Below are 21535 nucleotides of genomic sequence, written 5' to 3' on the forward strand. Positions count from 1 at the left end.
AAGTCCTCTTTCTGGCATCCGTTTCACCAGCTGTGAAGGGAGATAATTTATACTCTCCCTTTTTCCAAACAGAATTGAAGGTGACTCCCGAGACTATCTCAAGCTCTTGTCTAATGTAGTTAAACTTGTGGGAGAGCTGAGAATAATGCTCCCTTAATAATGGGAAAGATGTCTCAAATTGAGAGTTTAAATATAAGGCATTTGTTAAGCAATCATTATCTAGAGCAAGTGCACTCTGTCAACTTGATTAGCCATAAGTTACTGGTTGCAAAAATCAGAAACCCATTGAATCACCTAGGCCATCTGGAGGGTAGCTCCCAGGAGTAACAGAATTGCTGAAAGACTCAGGCTACTCCAGGAACTTTAGAAAATAAAATTAATCTCCCAAATACCATCAGATCACCTTAATTTTTCCTATCTGCCCTCAGGTTTTTGCAAATAAAGAAGTTTAGAGCTTCTGGATTCATACGCTCATAGTTTTGCCACTAAAGAGAAAAGGCTTCCTACCCTCAACCTCAGTTGGAGAAATCTTGAGGAAGGACTCTGATGACTTTAGCTTCAGGCACATGTTCATACTTAAGACTAGAACAATTCCAAGTCCCAGAGACAGTGGTACCACAAGTGGACTCACTTGGATCATGTGGACACTATTGGCCAGTTACAGTGACTTAAAAGACACAGTATGTAGGAGTGGCAACTTCTACTGGGACAACTTGTAGCAGGAGAGGAAGAGGAATGGTTGGGAGGAGGAACTCAAACCTGGCATGGCTCAATGATTTTGAATCTGGAAACCCTCAGTTGTATTTACTATATCACTGTATGGACAGTGATAAATAAATATAAATTGTATATTTATACCAATGTAGATGTATGCATTTACATTTTAGATAGACATAAGCAATGCATAATTTTAAAAAGAAATAGAAAATATTTTTCCATAAACTTACACATTATCAAACAGATCAAATCTAGTGGCACCTGAGTACCTTAACATATACAGAATAAGTAGAAAACTGAGGCTGTAATACTGGACATGCAAGAAAGCAAGATAAGGAAAGTAGAGTTGAAACATAAATGACCTGAAGAAAGGCACCTCTCATCAGAAAGTTATAAAGTAGTTGCTCAATAAATTTGAGAGAAAATAAAAAGACAAAGAAATAAAAGAAATTTCTTACAGAGTAAGAAATGGCTGGGAGTGGTGGCTCACACCTATAATCCCAATACTTTGGGAGGCCGAGGTGGGCAGGTCACTTGAGGTCAGGAATTCAAGATCAGCCTGGCCAACATGGTGAAACCCTGTCTCTACTAAAAATACAAAAATTAGTTGGGCATGGCGGCATGTGCGTGTAAACTCAGCTATTCGGGAGGCTGAGGCACGAGAATTGCTTGAACCCAAGAGGTGGAGGAGGTTGCAGTGAGCCGAGATCACGCCACCAAACTCCAGTCTGGGTGACAGAGTGAGACTCCATCTCAAAACAAACAAACAAACAAACAAACAAACTTCAGTTCTGATTTCGTGGTTGTTTTTATAGAATTCCACTGATGCAAATAGATTCAAAAGGACAATACCTTTGCCAGAGTAAAGATGTTTTTGCTTCAACTGTGAACTTTAAAAATGTTAATTTTCTTGCTGAGAACCACTTATGATATATTACATGCCTTCTTGCATTATAAAACATTATTCAGAAGACAATATGGCTCTTCTTACAGATCCTGGGTACCTTTTATTTTTTTCTCTTTTGCCTCTAGTCGTTATTATGTATATGTAATTATAGGTCTATAACTAATGAGCCAATTCTATAGACTGACATTTTAAGGACAAATATGACTTAAAATGAATAAGATGGAGTTATTTTTAATATACACATACACACATATTTCTTATTGAATGAAACAGAACAAAAATGTTAACAGTTAAATGAATTAGTGGTTTGATTACAAATAATTTTAATCTTATATTTTATAATTGTGATCATTTTCTAAGTTCTCTATAAAGTGCATATGCAATTCTAATATTCATATTCAAAGGTGTGGAACAAAAAAAAACAGCAATAAATTTTGAACCAAGGATAGTGTAGGAAGTTATAATATCTTTATTTTGCCTTTGAAGTCCAGAAAATAGGAAGGGAGCAGCACATTTGGAATTATTCCACAAACTGGAAAATAGAAATATCTAAGAATGAATGGAAAACTGTCTAGGTTATTCTCACAGATGGGAAACAGTCCATAAAATTGAGTATGGAAAAAAAATAAGGACAGGAAGCTCAGAAACAGAAATTCTAACTATACAATCATGAGTAATCCAAGGAAGAAGAAAAAGGAAACCCATCTAAAAGAAGCTAGTTTGACTACAGGAACATCACAGGTAAAATCAAGTTTAAAAATAACATGTACAAAAGACAGAAGGAGAAGGGAAGTGAATGCAGTACAGATTCGAGCAGTGTCTCAACTCATCCACATGGGCTCAGGAAGCTAAAATGAAGTCTAAGGACAAACTTGAAGAAAATACGAAAGGCAGAAAAAGACCGTTTTTTGGAGTTTATTCAGAGCAAAAGTATTATCACTGAAGAGTCAGACTAGCACTACAAGTTTAGCAGACTGTGGACAGAGAATGGAGACCTAAACACAATAAACTAACTTCATTTTCTTCCATAATAAGGATTTCAGACTGAGCAATCAGGAGACTGCTTTGAACGTCTGATCTTTAGTATAATGCCCCTCTTTTTTTATTTTATTATTATTATACTTTAAGTTTTAGGGTACATGTGCACAATGTGCAAGTTTGTTACATATGTAAACATGTGCCATGCTGGCGTGCTGCACCCATCAACTCGTCATTTAGCATTAGGTATATCTCTCAATGCTATCCCTCCCCCCTCCCCCCAACCCACAACAGTCCCCAGAGTGTGATGTGCCCCTTCCTGTGTCCATGTGTTCTCATTATTCAATTCCCACCTATGAGTGAGAACATGAGGTGTTTGGTTTTTTGTCCTTGTGACAGTTTGTGGAGAATGATGGTTTCCAGTTTCATCCATGTCCCTACAAAGGACACGAACTCATCATTTTTTATGGCTGCATAGTATTCCATGGTGTATATGTGCCACATTTTCTTAATCCAGTCTATCGTTGTTGGACATTTGGGTTGGTTCCAAGTCTTTGCTATTGTGAATAGTGCCGCAATAAACATACGTGTGCATGTGTCTTTATAGCAGCATGATTTATAATCCTTTGGGTATATACCCAGTAATGGGATGGCTGGGTCAAATGGTATTTCTAGTTCTAGATCCCTGAGGAATCGCCACACTGTCTTCCACAATGGTTGAACTAGTTTACAGTCCCACTAACAGTGTAAAATGTTCCTATTTCTCCATATCCTCTCCAGCACCTGTTGTTTCCTGACTTTTTAATGATGGCCATTCTAACTGGTGTGAGATGGTATCTCATTGTGGTTTTGATTTGCATTTCTCTGGTGGCCAGTGATGATGAGCATTTTTTCATGTGTCTTTTGGCTGCATAAATGTCTTCTTTTGAGAAGTGTCTGTTCATATCCTTTGCCCACTTCTTGATGGGGTTTTTTTTTTCTTGTAAATTTGTTTGAGTTCATCGTAGATTCTGGATATTAGCCCCTTGTCAGATGAGTAGGTTGCGAAAATTTTCTCCCATTTTGTAGGTTGCCTGTTCGCTCTGATGGTAGTTTCTTTTGCTGTGCAGAAGCTCTTTAGCCACCTGACTTCAAACTATACTACAAGGCTACAGTAACCAAAACAGCATGGTACTGGTACCAAAACAGATATAGATCAATGGAGCAGAACAGAGCCCTCAGACATAATGCCACATATCTACAACCATCTGATCTTTGACAAACCTGACAAAAACAAGCAATAGGGAAAGGATTCTCTATTTAATAAATGGTGCTGGGAAAACTGGCTAGCCATATGTAGAAAGCTGAAACTGGATCCCTTCCTTACACCTTACACAAAAATTAATTCGAGATGGATTAAAGACTTAAATGTTAGACCTAAAACCATAAAAACCCTAGAAGAAAACCTAGGCAATACCATTCAAGACATAGGCATGGGCAAAGACTTCATGTCTAAAACACCAAAAGCAATGGCAACAAAAGCCAAAATTGACAAATGGGATTAATTAAATGAAAATAATGCCCCTCTTAATGTCCCTGCTGACAAGGTGACTATGGGTTGGTTCCAAAGTAAAATGGCTAGATTTGTATGGGCTCAAACTGTGCCTGAAGACTATTAATTATTTAATTACATTAAATAAGAATAGTTTCTCAGGTGGTAGTATAGGGCTCAAACCCCTGTCCAGAAGTAGCCTCATTTTTATCAGAAGACTGGATGAACTCATAAAAGGCATACCTATCAAATTTTTGTTAGACCCAAAGGCAAGAAGTGAAACTGACATGAGGGATGAAATTAGAATTTTAGAATGTTCTCAGAGTGATGACTACTTCAGTTCATTGTTGGTAAGTATAAATAATTAGTTCATCATTTTTGAAAACCTATGAAAATATGTGACAAGAACATAAAAATGTCCATTCTCTTTGATCTAGTAAATCTAAGAGTACACCTTAATAAAAAATCTTAAATATATAAAATAATTTATGTACAAAAATACCCATCATTACATTATTTAAAATAGTAAAAACTAAAAATGTATTATAAGAAAAGGAGGGTTAATGATAGGGGATATTATGAACATCCTTATAATATGGTACTGTTCAGTTATTAAAAATTATATTTACAAATAGTTCACCATAGAAATCCTTATAGTACATTTTTTAAGTTGCACACAATATGATATAATTAAGAAGTATGACAATGTTAGCAGTGATTAATCCTGTGTAGGAATTTCTGTGTGATTTTTTTCCATTATTAATTTCCATTTTTCCTAAACAAGACACATTTATTTTCTCTACTTTGGCATTTCAAATTTTACCCTGGCTATCAATATGCAATATCTCCTCTTCCTTTTTAACAGAATGCTGATTTTTGCATAGGTAGCTAAAACTTTATTTCCCTGGCTTCCTTGTGCTAATTGCAATTATGACTAATGAAATATAAATGGAAGTCTACTAAGTAGGGTTTCTGATAAAACTATCAATTTCTGAACTTTAATCTATGGCCATACTACTTTGAATGTTCTTGATCTCATCTTATTTCTAAACTTAAAAAGAAGGGCAGGCAGAGTTAGTTATTACATGCCTTTTACTCTTAACCTTTCCAGGATACTTAATTCTGCCCAGAAACTAATATGACAGACAGAATTCTAATTCTAATGTTCCCAAGATGCCCACTTCCTAGGGTCATGCCCATTGAGTGCAGGTGGGACCTATGAATAGGACAGCATAGTCAGTCCCTTGATTAGGCTACCTTTCATAAGACTTCATTGTAGCAAACTAGAGAGAAATTCTCTTTCTAACCTTGAAGAGGTAAACTGCCATGCTGTAAAAAGGCCACATGGTTAAGAACTCAGATCAGCCTCTAGGAGCTGAGAGCAACCCTCAGGCAACAGCCAGCAAGAAAACAGAAACCTCAGTCCTACAACCACAAGGAACTGAGTTCTGCCAACAACCTGAATGAGCATGGAAGAGGATCCCAAGGTTTAGATGAGAATACAGCTATGGCCAGCATCTTGGTTTGACCATGATGAGAATCTGAGTAGAGGACCTAACCAACCTGTGCTAGGACTACTGACCCATGGAAACTGTGAAATCATAAATGTGTGTTATTTTAAGCTGCCAAGTTTATGGCAATGCATTACACAGGAAAAGAAAACAGAAACAAATGCCCTCATTTTATAACCATGAGGGAGAAAGTCATGTGCTGAGGCTGGTGATCCAGGAAGTTGAGCCCTTTATGATGTCCTCGAACTGCAGCTCCAGCCCTGGGCACATACCTCAAGACTTGTTTCATGTTACAAATGAGCTCTTCTTTGGTTAAGTCACTATTTTTAGGGTCTCTTTCAAATGTAGATGAACACAACTCTAACTGAAATAGATGTTTTACTTTTCTTTTTTTTGAGACAGTGTTTCACTCTTGTTGGCCAGGCTGGAGTTCAATGGTGCAATCTCGGCTCACCACAACCTCTGCATCCCAGGTTCAAGTGATTCTCCTGCCTCAGCCTCATGAGTAGCTGGGATTACAGGCATGCACCACCAGGCCCGGCTAATTTTTTGTATTTTTAGTAGAGATGGGGTTTCTCCATATTGGTCAGACTGGTCTTGAACTCCCAACCTCAGGTGATCCACCTGCCTTGGCCTCCCAAAGTGCTGGGATTACAGGCATGCGCCACCACGCCCAGCCTAGATGTTTTACTTTTAAGGGTAAAAATAATAGATTAAAAATGAAATTGGAATTCTAGATTGAAACCACAGAATAATATTTAATAGATATTAATAATAAAATTCTACATGTGATTCAAGTTATCAATAGTTTAAATGCACAAGATTTCATTTGACAGCATATTATTTAGAAAAATAAGAGATTTTTAGTTGACCATAAGTACAACGTGTCTCTAACAGTTTGATACAGCTGTTGAAAATAAATTAACGTAGTGAATTACTGCATACAACAGAAATATTGTGGCCTAGGAAAGATAGGTTAGAGTCCCATTATCCCATGCTGTTTTCAGTCTACATCTAGTATATTGTCAACAGATCTGGCCACTCCATTTAAATTACAGTGGCCAGGTAAGACAACCAGAATGGTAAGGGTTCCCAAAGCCAATTCACTTGAACAACAGCAGGAGTTCTTAATAAACAAGTCTTACCAAAGAGTGAAAAGTCATTCTGTGCTGGGAATTTGTGAAAGCCAAATAAGAAAATAAATGTTGGAAACTTCCAAAATTCAAAAGTTTTATACAAATGTTATATATTAACATTTTGAACATTCTTGGCAAATGACAAAAGCTGACTTTCAATCCAGATGATGAACTAATTTACAAAGTCTCTGAATATTTTGGCCCTTTTGTAGATCTGAAATTTAGGCTTGCTACTATGCTCTTTAAGTTAGATTTAAAAATCTCTAACTACTATAAAATCTGGTCAAAGCTTGCTCCTATTACACCCTAGACACCTCTGACCCATGCTAGAGCTCCCAGTGACTTAAAAGAAAATACACCGTTGACAGAATAGAGGGGGATAATCATTTAATAACCTCATTTTCCTACTCTAATTTTTAGACCCACCAACTAGCAGAAACACAGTAAGTGAATGCAAGTGTTGATTATTTAAAGAGAGAACCAATGATATAATCTGACTTTTTTCTTGTCCAAAATCTTCCCAGTTTACTACTCAGAAGAATAGCATAGAAAAAAAAAAAGTGAAAAGTCAGGCTACTCAAAACTAATCTTATTAGGGCTGTCTACTGAGGAGAGTCCACTGAGTTCTATCTAGTCTTAGCTATTCTGAAATACATCTATGCTACCTGTACTACTTCCCCTCTCTGGGGCCTCATTTTTTCATCTAAATGTGGGAATGCCAAGAGATTAGTCCTTAGTCCTTTTCTCTTTTCTTTCTATGCTCATTCCCAAGGTAATCTCATTCCCAAAATCTTTAAATATTACCTATATATTCACAACAACCAAACATTTCTGCAGCCTGGACTTTTCTCCTGAACTGCAGAATCATGCGTAACTATTTACTTTACATCTGCTCTTAGATGTATAGTAACTGTTTAGACTTTAACATACAAAAAAAAGAATCTTGTATCTCTTCCCCATTGATCCCTCTGTATCTCAGGACTCCATTCAAAAACTGCCAGCTCTATTTATTTTATTTATTTATTTTTTGAGATGGTGTCTTGCTCTGTCACCTAGGCTGAAGTACAGTGGCGCAATCTAGGCTCACTGCAACCTCCACCTCCTGGGTTCAAGCGATTCTCCTGACTCAGCCTCCTGAGTAGCGGGGACTACAGGCGTCTGCCACCATGCCTGGTTAATTTTTTGTATTTTTAGTAGAAATGGGGCTTCTCCATGTTGGCCAGGCTGGTCGCAAACTCCTGACCTTAAGTGATTCCCCTCACCTCAGCCTCCCAAAGTGCTGGGATTACAGGCGTGAGCTACCTCACCTGGCCGCCAATTCTATACTTACAGTTGCTTAGGCCAAAAACTGTTGAGACATCCTTAAATCCTCCCTTTCTGTCATTACCTTTACTTAAATTGCTAGGAAATCCTGTGTCTGAAGATCATTCATAAATACAAGGTAGAATATGAGTACTTCTCACAATCTCATTCTTAAATATTGCAATAGCATCCCAACTGATCTGCTTCTAACCTTTCTCACTATAATTCAGGTTCAACAAAACCACTGCAACGATCCTTTAGATCAAATCATATCACATCTCTGATCAAACCCAATGGCTTCTTGCACAGGAAATTCTCTCACAAAAATCCAAAATTCTTACAATTATCTAAAAACTCAACAGGACCACATCACCTCTCTGACCTCCCCTCTGTCACTCTGCTATTGCTCACTCTGCTCCATCTTCACTGGCTGCCTTGCTGTTCCAAAAATACAGCTGTCAATTCCTGCCAGAGTGCCTCTGCTCATGCTATACCTACTTCCTCGACCATTTTCTTTCCGTGAATTTATATGGCTCAATAGTGCTCATCTTTCAAATATTTAACTTAAAAAACAACAACAACAACAACAAAAATACCCTCTTGATGAAACCTTCCCTGGTCACCTGTCTAAAACTGCTTTCTTCTCTTTGTACTCCTCCCTATAACCCATATGTTACATATGCCACACAAGCTCCCCTGCTTTCATGTTCTGCTTAGCACTTATCTCCACTTGACAAACTATATGTTTATTTACCATTTTATAACCTGTCCTTACTCACTATAATGCAATTTCCAAGGTGAGAGGGATTTTATCTATTTTGTCCACTGGTATAGCCCTAATGCCTAAAATAGTATCTGTAACATAGAGGTGCTCAATGATTATTTGAAGAATAAGTGAATAGATAAAACCGTAAAATAAAGTACTTAGACCACAGGTTAAGTGAAAGTGCTCGCCAAATCTAATATTCTTGTGTTTCCATGCAAATGGTAGAGAAGATATATAATGGCATGCTACTTTGGGGGTTAAACATGAGTTTCAACTACTGTGATAATGCTAGATCTCTTTCAACTCTGATAGTTTGCATTTACTGCTCATGACTGTCCTTCTTTGCAAAAACCTGAAACACAAAATCTAAACTTGTAACCGGATGAAATAGAAGGTGATGATAGTCTTCCAAAGAAACTCTTCCTTTTTAAAGAGACTCATCCAGGAAGAGCTACCATAACGAGCCTTTTGGGATGGTATTTAAAAATGGGATTTACAACATAATGTTTCAGAAACACATAGTATCCTGGCATCTCAGTGCTGTCATTCCTCTTTCATTTTGAGAACCCCACAGGAAATGAAAGCTAAATAATTTGTCTTACAGCTAACCAACAATTTTACTTACACTAGAAAATTCAAAGTGACCGGGAATTATGAAAGTTCTCAAGAGAGAACTTCTTTCCTCCGGAGCAAGCTTTGACAAGCAAAATTATTCTCAAAAAGTTACTCCACTTCATTTAGTTAAAGGAAATGGATTTACAAATCTTGAGCTTTCTGTCACTGGCTTTTCTACATTATCCCTAGGGCTATTCCATCACTTTAGGATATCTCTGGACACCACAGGCTGACCCAGCCTTTGAGCACTCCCCTAGCATGTCAGGTCCGCAGACAGGCTACAGAGGAGCTGCTGCTGCTCCTCACTTTTGTCTAATGGGATATTGATTTTCCCCCCAGTCTCAGCAGGCTTTCTCAAGAAATCAATATCTCGGTAGCAGTGAAGTAGATGGAGATGAAACAGAAGGCCTTGGGAGGGTAGGACTGTCATCCACAAATCTAAGGGCGCTTCAAATGTGGCAAACAAGACACATCAGAGAAGGCAAAGGACCACAAAACAGAGGTCAGACAAAATCAATACTAAAAAAGTAAAGTAACAGAGAAGGAGAGGGCAAACATGTCTTAGTAACATAACCTTTTCTAAAACAAGGAAGCCACTCTGCCAAGGGTTGAAGATCAAGAAGGTTAACATTGGTTCTGACAGAAGAGACAGTGTCTTTGTCTACTGGTTTTCTTTTAAAAGTAGAAAGCTGGAAAGAATAAGAACATGTGCATCAGCATTCAAAAGATTTGTATACATTTTTAGAAATCTAAAAGTAATAGAGAAGTAGTAATAGGTTTAGCAGAGTATAGATAGTATGGTCTAAAGGGTGTATAGAGGGAGATATGGAAAATAGTAGGGCTAATTAATTCCCTCGAAATCCAAGAAGCTCAACACTTACACAGTAATTGTAGTTGAAATCAGGGAGACTGGTTGGAAGTCCAAATGGGGACTTCAACCCTGTCCCTTCTCCATTCTTCCACATAGGATACCAGCAGTCAGACATTTACACCCCTAGTCAAATTCTGGTTTATCTTCTGAATAAACTAAAGAAAGGAGACTTGAGACTCGAGAGACACCAACTTGTGTGCCCCTGTAGGTGGTATGGAGATGGAAAAAATAATCAACTAAAGGCTGCAAATATGGCAGCTGGGCTACTCTTCCCCTCTACTAAGAACTCTAACATCTTCACCCTTACTGGGAAAGAAGAGTTTTTCTATAGAGAAAAGACCTTCAACAACTGATATGTAGTCCCCAGTGAAAACCAACCTAAAGCAAAACCCATAAATCAACACTCACCATAGCCACTATTCAACAAGCCTTCCTAGACACACAGAGCTCAGTATCTGCTTTCGATTGTCTTGCTCTCAAAATTTTTAAAGGGACCATCAACATAAAACAGAGGAACAAAAGTGGACTGAAAAAATAATTCTAAAGAAATAGATAATGCAAAAATCAGAAAAAACTTCAGAAAAATAATTCAGTATCTTCACAAATATAATAAACTATTACATTCTTAGGATTTTTGAAAAAGAATAATCAGGAAAAGATTGAGTTATTCAAAATTAAAACTATGATTGCTGACATTAAAAATTATAATAAAAGACTGGAAAATTGCAGCAAACTAGTAAACAGAATAAAACAAAAATTGATAAGTGCTGAAAAAAATCATAAGCTCATAGACTTAGCTCAGGTTACACCAAACTAGTTTCATAAAGAAAGAACAAGAAAACAATGGGAAGAAAATTATCAAAGAAATAACATTTTTCAGAACATGAGTTTGTAAATTTAAAGAGCTTACAAAGGGCCCAGAACAATAAATGAACAAAGTTTTATATAGAGCACAGGATTGTGGACTTTCGGATTACCAGGGATAAAGAGATGATTCTAAAAACTACCAGACAAAAGAAATCAGCTTATGCACAAAGCTTTAAGAATGAGAATGGTATGAGACTTCTGAAGAATAATGCTAAATGCTATATTACACTGAAGCAATGCCTTCAAGTTGTAAAGGGAAATTATTTTAAACTGAGGAATCGATACCCATCTAGAGAGTTAAAATTGTGTGAGGGTTAGAAAATACATATTTGGAGATATCAAGTACCCAGAAATGTCATGCAGCTTTTCCTAAGCAGTAGCAGGAGGCTGTGTTCCAGCAAAACAGGACAAATAATTGGAATCCAGGGAGCAGGCAATCCCACACACAAGAATGTCAAAGCGAAGTCCCAGGATTACAGCCGTGTGCTGGCTCTACAGGGCATTCAGAAAAAAATGCATAAGGAAAGTAGAGGATTCTGGGATGGAGATCTCCAAGACAAAACCAGTCTCAACAGTATAAACAATATAATGGAAATTTTTTAAAACATTAAGGAATATTCATTGAAAATAAGCACAGATAGCAAACTATGTGAGTGAATAATATTTTCATATCTAATAATATAAACCATGATTTTTGTCATGATTCAACCAAAAGCAGTGACAGAATTTTACTGAAAAGATGGGAAAGTGGGGGAAGTAGGTAAGAAAATTAAATTCTCATCTAGAAAAGCAAATTATTAATGAGTATGTAGAAATCTAATAAATCAAGAAATAGCAATATAAGACTATCATTTAGACACAGAGAAGTAAAAAAAAAAAAATAGGGAAGAAGAGATTTGAATAGAGAGAGTTCGGTTCTAATTCTGACTCTGCCACCTGCTAACCACAGGATATTGGGTAAATTGTTCAACTTCTTTAAGTTTCAGTTCCTTAATATACAATATGGGCATAGTAATAGCACCTATTTCATAAGGGTTTGTGAGAAGTAAATGAAATAAATAAAGCACTTATCACAAGACCTGTTAAACATGACTTTTATACATACAATTATTATTATTATTATTATTATTTTTTTTTTTTTTTTGAGGTAGAGTCTCACTCTGTCACCCAGGCTGGAGTGCAATGGCGCGACCTTGGCTCACTGCAAGCTCTGCCTCCCGGGTTCACGCCATTCTTCTGCCTCAGCCTCCCGAGCAGCTGGGACTACAGGCTCCCGCCACCATGCCCGGCTAATTTTTTTTGTATTTTTAGTAGAGACGGGGTTTCACCATGTTAGCCAGGATGGTCGTGATCTCCTGACCTTGTGATCCGCCCACATCGGCCTCCCAAAGTGCTGGGATTACAGGCGTGAGCCACCACGCCTGGCCTATTATTCTTAATATTAAGATTCTTGTGGTCTTCAGCCAATATCATACTGAATGGGCAAAAACTGGAAGCATTCCCTCCGAAAACTGGCACAAGACAGGGATGCCCTCTCTCACCGCTCCTTTTCAACATAGTGCTGGAAGTTCTGGCCAGAGCAATCAGGCAGGAGAAGGAAATAAAGGGTATTCAGTTAGGAAAAGAGGAAGTCAAATTGTCCCTGTTTGCAGATGACATGATTGTATATCTAGAAAACCCCATTGTCTCAGCCCAAAATCTCCTTAAGCTGATTAGCAACTTCAGCAAAGTCTCAGGATACAAAATTAATGTACAAAAATCACAAGCATTCTTGTACACCAATCACAGACAAACAGAGAGCCAAATCATGAGTGAACTCCCATTCACAATTGCTTCAAAGAGAATAAAATACCTAGGAATCCAACTTACAAGGGATGTGAAGGACCTCTTCAAGGAGAACTACAAACCACTGCTCAATGAAATAAAAGAGGATACAAACAAATGGAAGAACATTCCATGCTCATGAGTTGGAAGAATCAATATCGTGAAAATGGCCATACTGCCCAAAGTAATTTATAGATTCAATGCCATCCCCATCAAGCTACCAATGACTTTCTTCACAGAATTGGAAAAAACTACTTTAAAGTTCATATGGAACCAAAAAAGAGCCCACATCGCCAAGTCAATCCTAAGCCAAAAGAACAAAGCTGGAGGCATCACGCTACCTGACTTTAAACTATACTACAAGTCTACAGTAACCAAAACAGCATGGTACTGGTACCACAACAGAGACATAGATCAACGGAACAGAACAGAGCCCTCAGAAATGATGCCGCATAGCTACAACTATCTGATCTTTGACAAACCTGACAAAAACAAGAAATGGGGAAAGGATTCCCTATTTAATAAATGGTGCTGGGAAAACTGGCTAGCCATATGTAGAAAGCTGAAACTGGATCCCTTCCTTACACCTTATACAAAAATTAATTCAAGATGGATTAAAGACTTATATGTTAGACCTAAAACCATTAAAATCCTACAAGAAAACCTAGGCAATACCATTCAGGACATAGGCGTGGGCAAGGACTTCATGTCTAAAACACCAAAAGCAATGGCAACAAAAGCCAAAATCGACAAATGGGATCTCATTAAACTAAAGAGCTTCTGCACAGCAAAAGAAACTATCATCAGAGTGAACAGGCAACCTACAGAATGGGAGAAAATTTTTGCAACCTACTCATCTGACAAAGGGCTAATATCCAGAATCTACGATGAACTCAAACAAATTTACAAGAAAAAAACAAACAACCCCATCAAAAAGTGGGCAGAGGACATGAACAGACACTTCTCAAAAGAAGACATTTATGCAGCCAAAAAACACATGAAGAAATGCGCATCATCACTGGCCATCAGAGAAATGCAAATCAAAACCACAGTGAGATACCATCTCACACCAGTTAGAATGGCCATCATTAAAAAATCAGGAAACAACAGGTGCTGGAGAGGATGTGGAGAAATAGGAACACTTTTACACTGTTGGTGGGACTGTAAACTAGTTCAACCATTGTGGAAGTCAGTGTGGCGATTCCTCAGGGATCTCGAACTAGAAATACCATTTGACCCAGCCATCCCATTACTGGGTATATACCCAAAGGACTATAAATCATGCTGCTATAAAGACACATGCACACGTATGTTTATTGCAGCACTATTCACAACAGCAAAGAGTTGGAACCAACCCAAATGTCCAACAACGATAGACTGGATTAAGAAAATGTGGCACATATACACCATGGAATACTATGCAGCCATAAAAAAATGAAGAGTTCGTGTCCTTTGTAGGGACATGGATGAAACTGGAAAACATCATTCCCAGTAAACTATCGCAAGGACAAAAAACCAAACACCGCATGTTCTCACTCATAGGTGGGAATTGAACAATGAGAACTCATGGACACAGGAAGGGGAACATCACACTCCGGGGACTGTTGTGGGGTGGGGGGAGGCGGGAGGGACAGCATTAGGAGATACACCTAATGCTAAATGACGAGTTAATGGGTACAGGAAATCAACATGGCACATGGATACATATGTAACAAACCTGCACATTGTGCACATGTACCCTAAAACCCTAAAGTATAATAATTATAGAAAGAAACTAATTCTGCTGATCAGTACCTGAAGTGTTTATCACCTTGAGGAAAGCAACTAAATCTTGTGCTCCAATCAAAAATCAATTGACCCACATTCTGTAACCTCTGAAAGTCAGAGATGCTGTTTCTCTTCTTTTGGACCTCCTAAGAGTATTGTCAGTCCCAAAGTATTCAAAATAATATGAAATTCTAAGAAGATTATAAAATAAATATATCTCTAATCCCAGAAAAGTTTAAAGAAATGCAGAACTGGTGAAGAAATAAATTAACCCATGTTGATATTCTAGAAAAGCATGATAATGGGTTTTGAAATAATTTTATTTATGTCTCTCTCTCATGTTTAAGATATTGAAATACTCAAAATAACCAGCAGTCTTATTGCAGTGTATATTGTTTAAATTATCTTAGTCAACTTTAGAAATAATTTTCAAATGCTGAAGGAAAAATTTTCTTTGAAATTTTGTGAATAAAATGTAGTACACACAGCTGTGACATTCAAAAGGAAAGTGTAATAACTGTCCACAGTGGTTGGGCTTTAGGACAGTTTGATGGGGCATATGAGAGATGGAAGAGAGAGAGTTTTGAGGAGCAGCTGCCTTTATGCATAGAAGATATTTAGAATCAAAAATGGGGAGAAACGGGAGGTAAATTGTTAATTGTTTAACTGTACATTTAACATTTACTCTTCCTTTTGAAGTTTCTCAAGTTGTGAATAAAGATTTGAAATAAAAAAAAAAAGATTCTTGTGGTCTTGTTTTGACAATTTGATGATGACTGATAATGATAGGTAACTCGGTAGTAACAACATGTTCTTGATTAGATATCTTAGAAAAATGATGAGAAGCTTGTTTTTGCTTTCTAAAATGAAATACCCAGGAGTTCCTAAAGGTGGGTTCCTAATGCCACACTGCACAATATCCATTAAAAAGGAGTTCTCAGTGCTTCCCTTCAGTCTTCCTTTGAGGCCTCTCTTATTCTTGGCAACCCAGATTAAACACCAAAGAAGCTGCATCACTCACAGGTGGAGGTAACAGCTTTTTCTTCAGCTGCTCTCACTGCTCTTGTAAAAGCCATCAAATTATCTGGAACTTCATACTATATTGTAAATATTTGTTTATTTGGGTGTCTTCCAGGAGTTGAACCTAGTAAGAAACTGTGCCCTCTATTATCAGCACCCCACAGTGCTTAGCAACGTGCCTACTTGAGTATATAGTAGGTATTCAAAGAATACTTGGAGAATGAATAAATGAACGAATAAATGAGTTAACAAATTCCAACACGATGCATCTTAACCAGGGTGCAAGTCAAAATCACCAAAGGAGTGTTTTCCAAAAACATATATTCTAAGCCCCTCTAGACTTCTCTGAGAATAGGGCCAAGGCATCTGCAATCTTACCAAGCTCCTTACATGTCTCTGATGCACAACTTTTAAAAGAATCACTGTCATGGAATAGATAGAGTGCTAGACTGGATCTGAAGTCTAGGCCTGGTCTCACCAATGAAAATAATTGAAAATCCTCCCCAGAATTCTGTTTCTTTCCTAGTAAAAAAGACAAATTTGACAGCCATTGCAGGTGGCTCAAATGACAGTAGCTAAAACACAAATGAGAGATACATGTAAAACAGGATTATAAGAATTTCAGTGAAGAAAATTGCTATATTCTGGTCCTGGAGTGTGAAGGAGGAATGACTTGTATAATTCAGTGCACAAGCTAATGTTAGATTCCTGTGGAATGTTATGTGGCATTGCCAAGAAAAGAATTTGCAAATCTCAGTTGAGGGCCCAAGGCAAGGCATTAAGGTAGGGGGTGCAGCTTCCCTTACCTTCATTTTTCTTCTTTACTTCTCCATCCACACTGCAGGGCACTACAGTCTCCCTCCTGTGCAGTTTCTAAAGAGCTTTCTGGATGAAAGGAGTTACATAATGTGGAGTCCTCCTGGGAACTACAGTGGTAAATTAATTTTTCTGCTTCTACACAGTTATCTAAGGACATAAATACTCCGCATGGGCAGGGCCAAGAATAATAGAATAAAATAATCTTTTGAAAGATTCCTTAAAAGGCAGTGCATCAAAATATTCTTTTCCATCCAATAAACACTGACCAAGTGATTACTCTCTGCATGCAAGCCATTGTGCTGAGTAATGACCAGGAGGATTCACAATGCAGTGCAGGGGCCAGCCCCATAAGGAAATCATCTTAACATAGCATGGTAAGGTATAGGAGAGACTGTAACAGGTAATGCTAGAGCCAAGTCCTGAAGGAAGAGTGAGAGACAGGTGCATAAAGCTAGGAAGCATGTTCCAGGCAGGGGAAATACAAAGGTGTGATGGGGGACTTGATGCAATTTAGCACAACCATGGAATAAATGGAAGGAGTAGAGATAGGCTTGGAGAAGCAGAAGAAAATCTCACTATTGGGGTCTTCTATGCTCAAGAATGAGGGGTTTCTAAAGAATGTGTGACCTGGTTATATGGTATCCAGCTTGAGTGTCTGTGTGGATGTAGGGTCTCCAAATTGGATAATTATATTTTCAGAAAAGCTGATGAATTCCGTTTCAGATATGTTGGGTTTGAGGAGTTCTCTGAGTGATATCCAAGTAGAGATCCAGAGGAATATGAAAGTCTGAAGTTTTAGAAACAAGTCCATGGCTAGAGATAGAGATCCAGGAGGAAAGATCCAAGCTCAAAGATAACACGCCTTACTTTCTAGATGTTTTCTTCCTCCCACAGGCTCATGGAAACAGGCCTACAAGGATTCTTTTTTTCTCAGATAGAATCAAGGCAGACCTGACTCTGTCCCCACCCCTAGAAAACAGCATAACCAACTGGGCACAAGACATATTTTTTGATGACTGTTTAATTGTGGTCTCAGTGGGGAGTGATTTTGCCCCTCCAACGAGATGACATTTGGCAATGTCTGGAGATATGTTTGATTATCACAACTGATTGGGGTGTTGGGTGCTACTGATCTTAAGTGGGTAGAAACAAAGGATGTTTCTAAACATCCTACCTTGCACAGTACACACACTCTTCCCTCCCAATCCCAGCTAAGAATTATTTGGCCCCAAATGCAATAGTGCTGAGGATGAAAAGCCCTATGCCTTATATTAGGATTTGCCAAATTTTCTAAGGAAAAGGCACTAATTTCATAAGATTTGTTATTTAGTTGGCATTTGTCTTTTAATAAAAATCAAATATGGTCACCCTTTGATTTTCGGACATTACTAAGAAACTGCTGAATCTTTGAGTTCAGACTTCTACAGTCCATTAGGATTCTCAGCCAGAAGAGTTTATGCTAATGGACATGGTTTGACACACTGCAAAGTTTTGCCCTCTGTTTCCCCTCCACCTTATACTTTAGCCTCATTGAATCTCAGCATTGTCAGCACTTTCTGTTATTTCTCAACTCCATGGCTTTCACGTGCTGTTCCCTCTGCCTAGAATACCTTTATCCTTCCATCTCTGCCTTTGGAAAGTCTACAGATTTTACAAGTCTGTGTTCCCCTCCTACCTTCCTACCCTCATACATCATATGGCCTCTACAGGTTTCCTCAAGAGGTGTCCTCTCTCCAACAGACATGCCTGGTACTACCTAGGAGATAGATATATGCCAGGACAGCTCATATAGTGCATTTCAGCCCTCTCTTCTGATGGATAGTCCTTGCCTAGAGAGATGAGGCCATGGTGTAGATAGCTGAGTGACTGCATCCTTCTGACCTCAGAAAAACAGGCCTTTCCTCAACTAGACTCAGCTCTAGGGTCACAAGGAATTCTGAATCTGAGAAAGACTGCTGAGAAGCATGGAAGCACTTTTGCTGATCATGGAAAATGTGGGCTTTGACCAGATAGCTAGGGGTCAGAATCATGACACAAGGCTGCATGGCTTTGAGCAAGTCCCTTAATCATGCCATGACTCCTTCTCTCTATGGAAAATAGGAATAATGCTTCATTATTGTAGGAATTAGTGATAACAGCTGTGAAATGCCTGGAAGGTTCTTAGTATGCAATAAGTGATTGCCCTCTCTATAAATAATTAAAGTTGCACATATAATTTCAAGAGATTCTTGGAGCATCCTGTGCACTGAAGCATGGATCCTCTTTTACAGCCAGCCCATGGTGTCATGAATTGCTTAAGTCCCTTTCCATAGGTATCTGTAGAAAAAGGTGTTGGAGTCAGGCAATTCCTGAAGAAAGAGTTAATACTTAGCCAGAGCAAGAATTATTTGTTGGGGCAGAGTATCAGAATCAGGGATTCTAATTTGGGCTCTGGAGACTCCTTACTACCAAAGCCAGGATATTTTTCTGTGTTTCTTCTCTCACATCCAGAGCTGGACTTTGCTGGGCAAAATGAAATGCAGACAAAGAATGTCCACTGCATTATAATCCCATACAGCGTGACCATCATGGACAAAAGCAGAAAGGTGAGAAAAAGATAGGTAGTTCTGACAATGGCTAGAAGAAAAGTACATGTGAGAAAAGGCCTTTCCTTATCCAACTCACCCAACAATTCCATGTGAATTGCTCCATTTTGTCACATTTCTTGGAAGACGTATTTACACATCTGTATATCTGTCATTAGACTTTAAACTCCTAGAGATCAGGACCACATTTTGCTCATTTATCTATCCCAGTCCCTGGTCTACCATGTATCAATTGCTCAATTAATAGTTATTACATACGGTCAGACTAGAAAAGGTTATATGGTAGTGAATGTGGTGGTTGGGTGGCTAAGCTGTTCTGTCAGCACATCTAGCTTGAAATCCTGACTCTTCCACATACCACTATGAGATCTTTAGCTAGTCACTCTCTAATTTAAACTTTAATTGCTTCATCTGTGAACAGAAAAAGTAACAGTACTTACCGTACAAGATTATTTCAAGGATAAGTTAAAATGTATGTAAAGCCACTAGCACAGTGGTTGGCTAAAGAGAAGCTATTCTTATTTTGAGACATCAGTGGTAAACTTTGAAGCATAAATTGTCAGATGGTAAATAATTGAAGCTTTGCAGGCTATAAGGTCTCTGTTACAACTGTTTAACTTTGTAGTTGTAACATAAAAGCAGCCATTGACAACATGTAAACCAATGAGTACAGCTGAGTTCCAACAAAACTTTATTTACAATACAGGGCAGGCCATATTTGGCCCACAGTTCATAGTTTGCTAATGCATGTTCTAGGGTGTCTAAATTTAAATCATTAAGAAGTAGAACCTACAGAAGATTCTTGAACTAGGCAGTGACAAAATCAAAGTCATCCCTTGAGCAGGTTAAGTTTTTAACAGCATGCAAAACACTACTTTGAGCAAAGTCTGGAGTCAGGTTATTATGATTGTCCAAACATGAAACAGGAAAGATCTGAGCTCTAAGTAGTGAAAATATGAACCATGCAGGATAGAATGACATATGCAACACCCTGCCTTCTACAAACCAAACTATGGTTATAGCCTCTGATCGTTCATTTCTATTCTATTATACAGTATCTTAGTTACAGCTGGATCTCAGATTGTCTGATAAATTATAAGCATTGATGTAGGGAACCTCTAGAGAATTGATTAGCTAAAGATAAAATATTGTTATTAATTTATATTGATCCTTAAATAGATAACTAGCTTGAATTTGAGACTCATACCCTTCACCTATTCCCAGCTTCAGAAAACAATTTTCATTCTTCATGTAGGGCATTAATAATCTGTCATAAATGATGATTCAAATAGTTGTACTACAGACTGGTGGACATTATGTGAAATCACTATTAAACACAGCCATCATTTCCTGTATATTATGATTCTAAGTTTGCTCTGGTTTTAGATTTCAAATCCGGCCCTTCCTTTTATGTCCCTAAGTATAACGAGCTCAAATCAGATCAGCTAAAAATACAGGGTTAAATGTGCTGTGACAAATTAAGTCAGTGGAGATACATCTTATAACTTTATCTGAATTATTTGGAGATGGATGCCTACAACCTACAATTGGTGGAATCTAGGTCATCTGCCTGTGCCTAGCTGCAAAGGAAGCAAAAGAAGAAAGTTTTATGAGTTTTTATGGAGAGGTGAGCTTCCTACAGCTGGAGATTCCCCAAAGATAGCAAATGTATTTAACAGTTGTTAGAAAGTCAAACAACATGAGAAATGTCCACTACACTGTGAAACATCCATTCCTCTCCCTAAAAGAAACTAATATCATCTTATAGAGAACAGTATTAGATATATTCCTTTTCTCAGCAGAAGGATACACATTAACATTTTTATTTTTAGCTTCAAAGCTAAAATAAAGCTGTGACAGAGAAAGTGGCACCACTGCCCTTTTCTTCCTCTCCATCATCTCCAATCCAAGTGCTTGCTTAATTGTGCTGGTCTTTGTAATTTGGTGGTATTCTCAAATCCAAGTTTTCTTTCCTATCTATAGCCACTACTCCAGTTTAAGGTCTCATTATGTTCCCATAAAACATGATAACTACCATGCCACTGTGTCTCCTGGTTCACCGCCCTCCAATCCATCTTCCTATAGTTTCTCTAAGGCAAATTGGACCATTCTACTTTCCAGTAGAAAACCCATTAGAGGTTCCTCCTCAGCCTATTGTAATGATGACCATTCCAGCAATATTTTCAAACCATTTGCTAATGAGGTGCACACATGTTCACTATAAGGCCAAAGTGTGAACTCCATAAGTACGGAGCCCATGGCTATCTTATTCACAGCTGAATTCCAAAAACTAGTGCAGTACCTGTTCTCTACGAACAT

The 21535-nt window shown here is 38.0% G+C and overlaps 1 protein-coding gene across 1 annotated transcript in view; it reads right to left on the reverse strand.

The window, feature by feature from the left end:
* Window positions 1–21535, reverse strand: part of RAB38 (RAB38, member RAS oncogene family) — a 63439-nt gene that overhangs the window by 14962 nt on the left and 26942 nt on the right. The gene's annotated exons all lie outside the window — the stretch shown is intronic.

Source organism: Hylobates moloch, unplaced genomic scaffold (assembly GCF_009828535.3).
Source record: "Hylobates moloch isolate HMO894 unplaced genomic scaffold, HMol_V3 SCAFFOLD_11, whole genome shotgun sequence".
NCBI lineage: Eukaryota > Metazoa > Chordata > Mammalia > Primates > Hylobatidae > Hylobates > Hylobates moloch.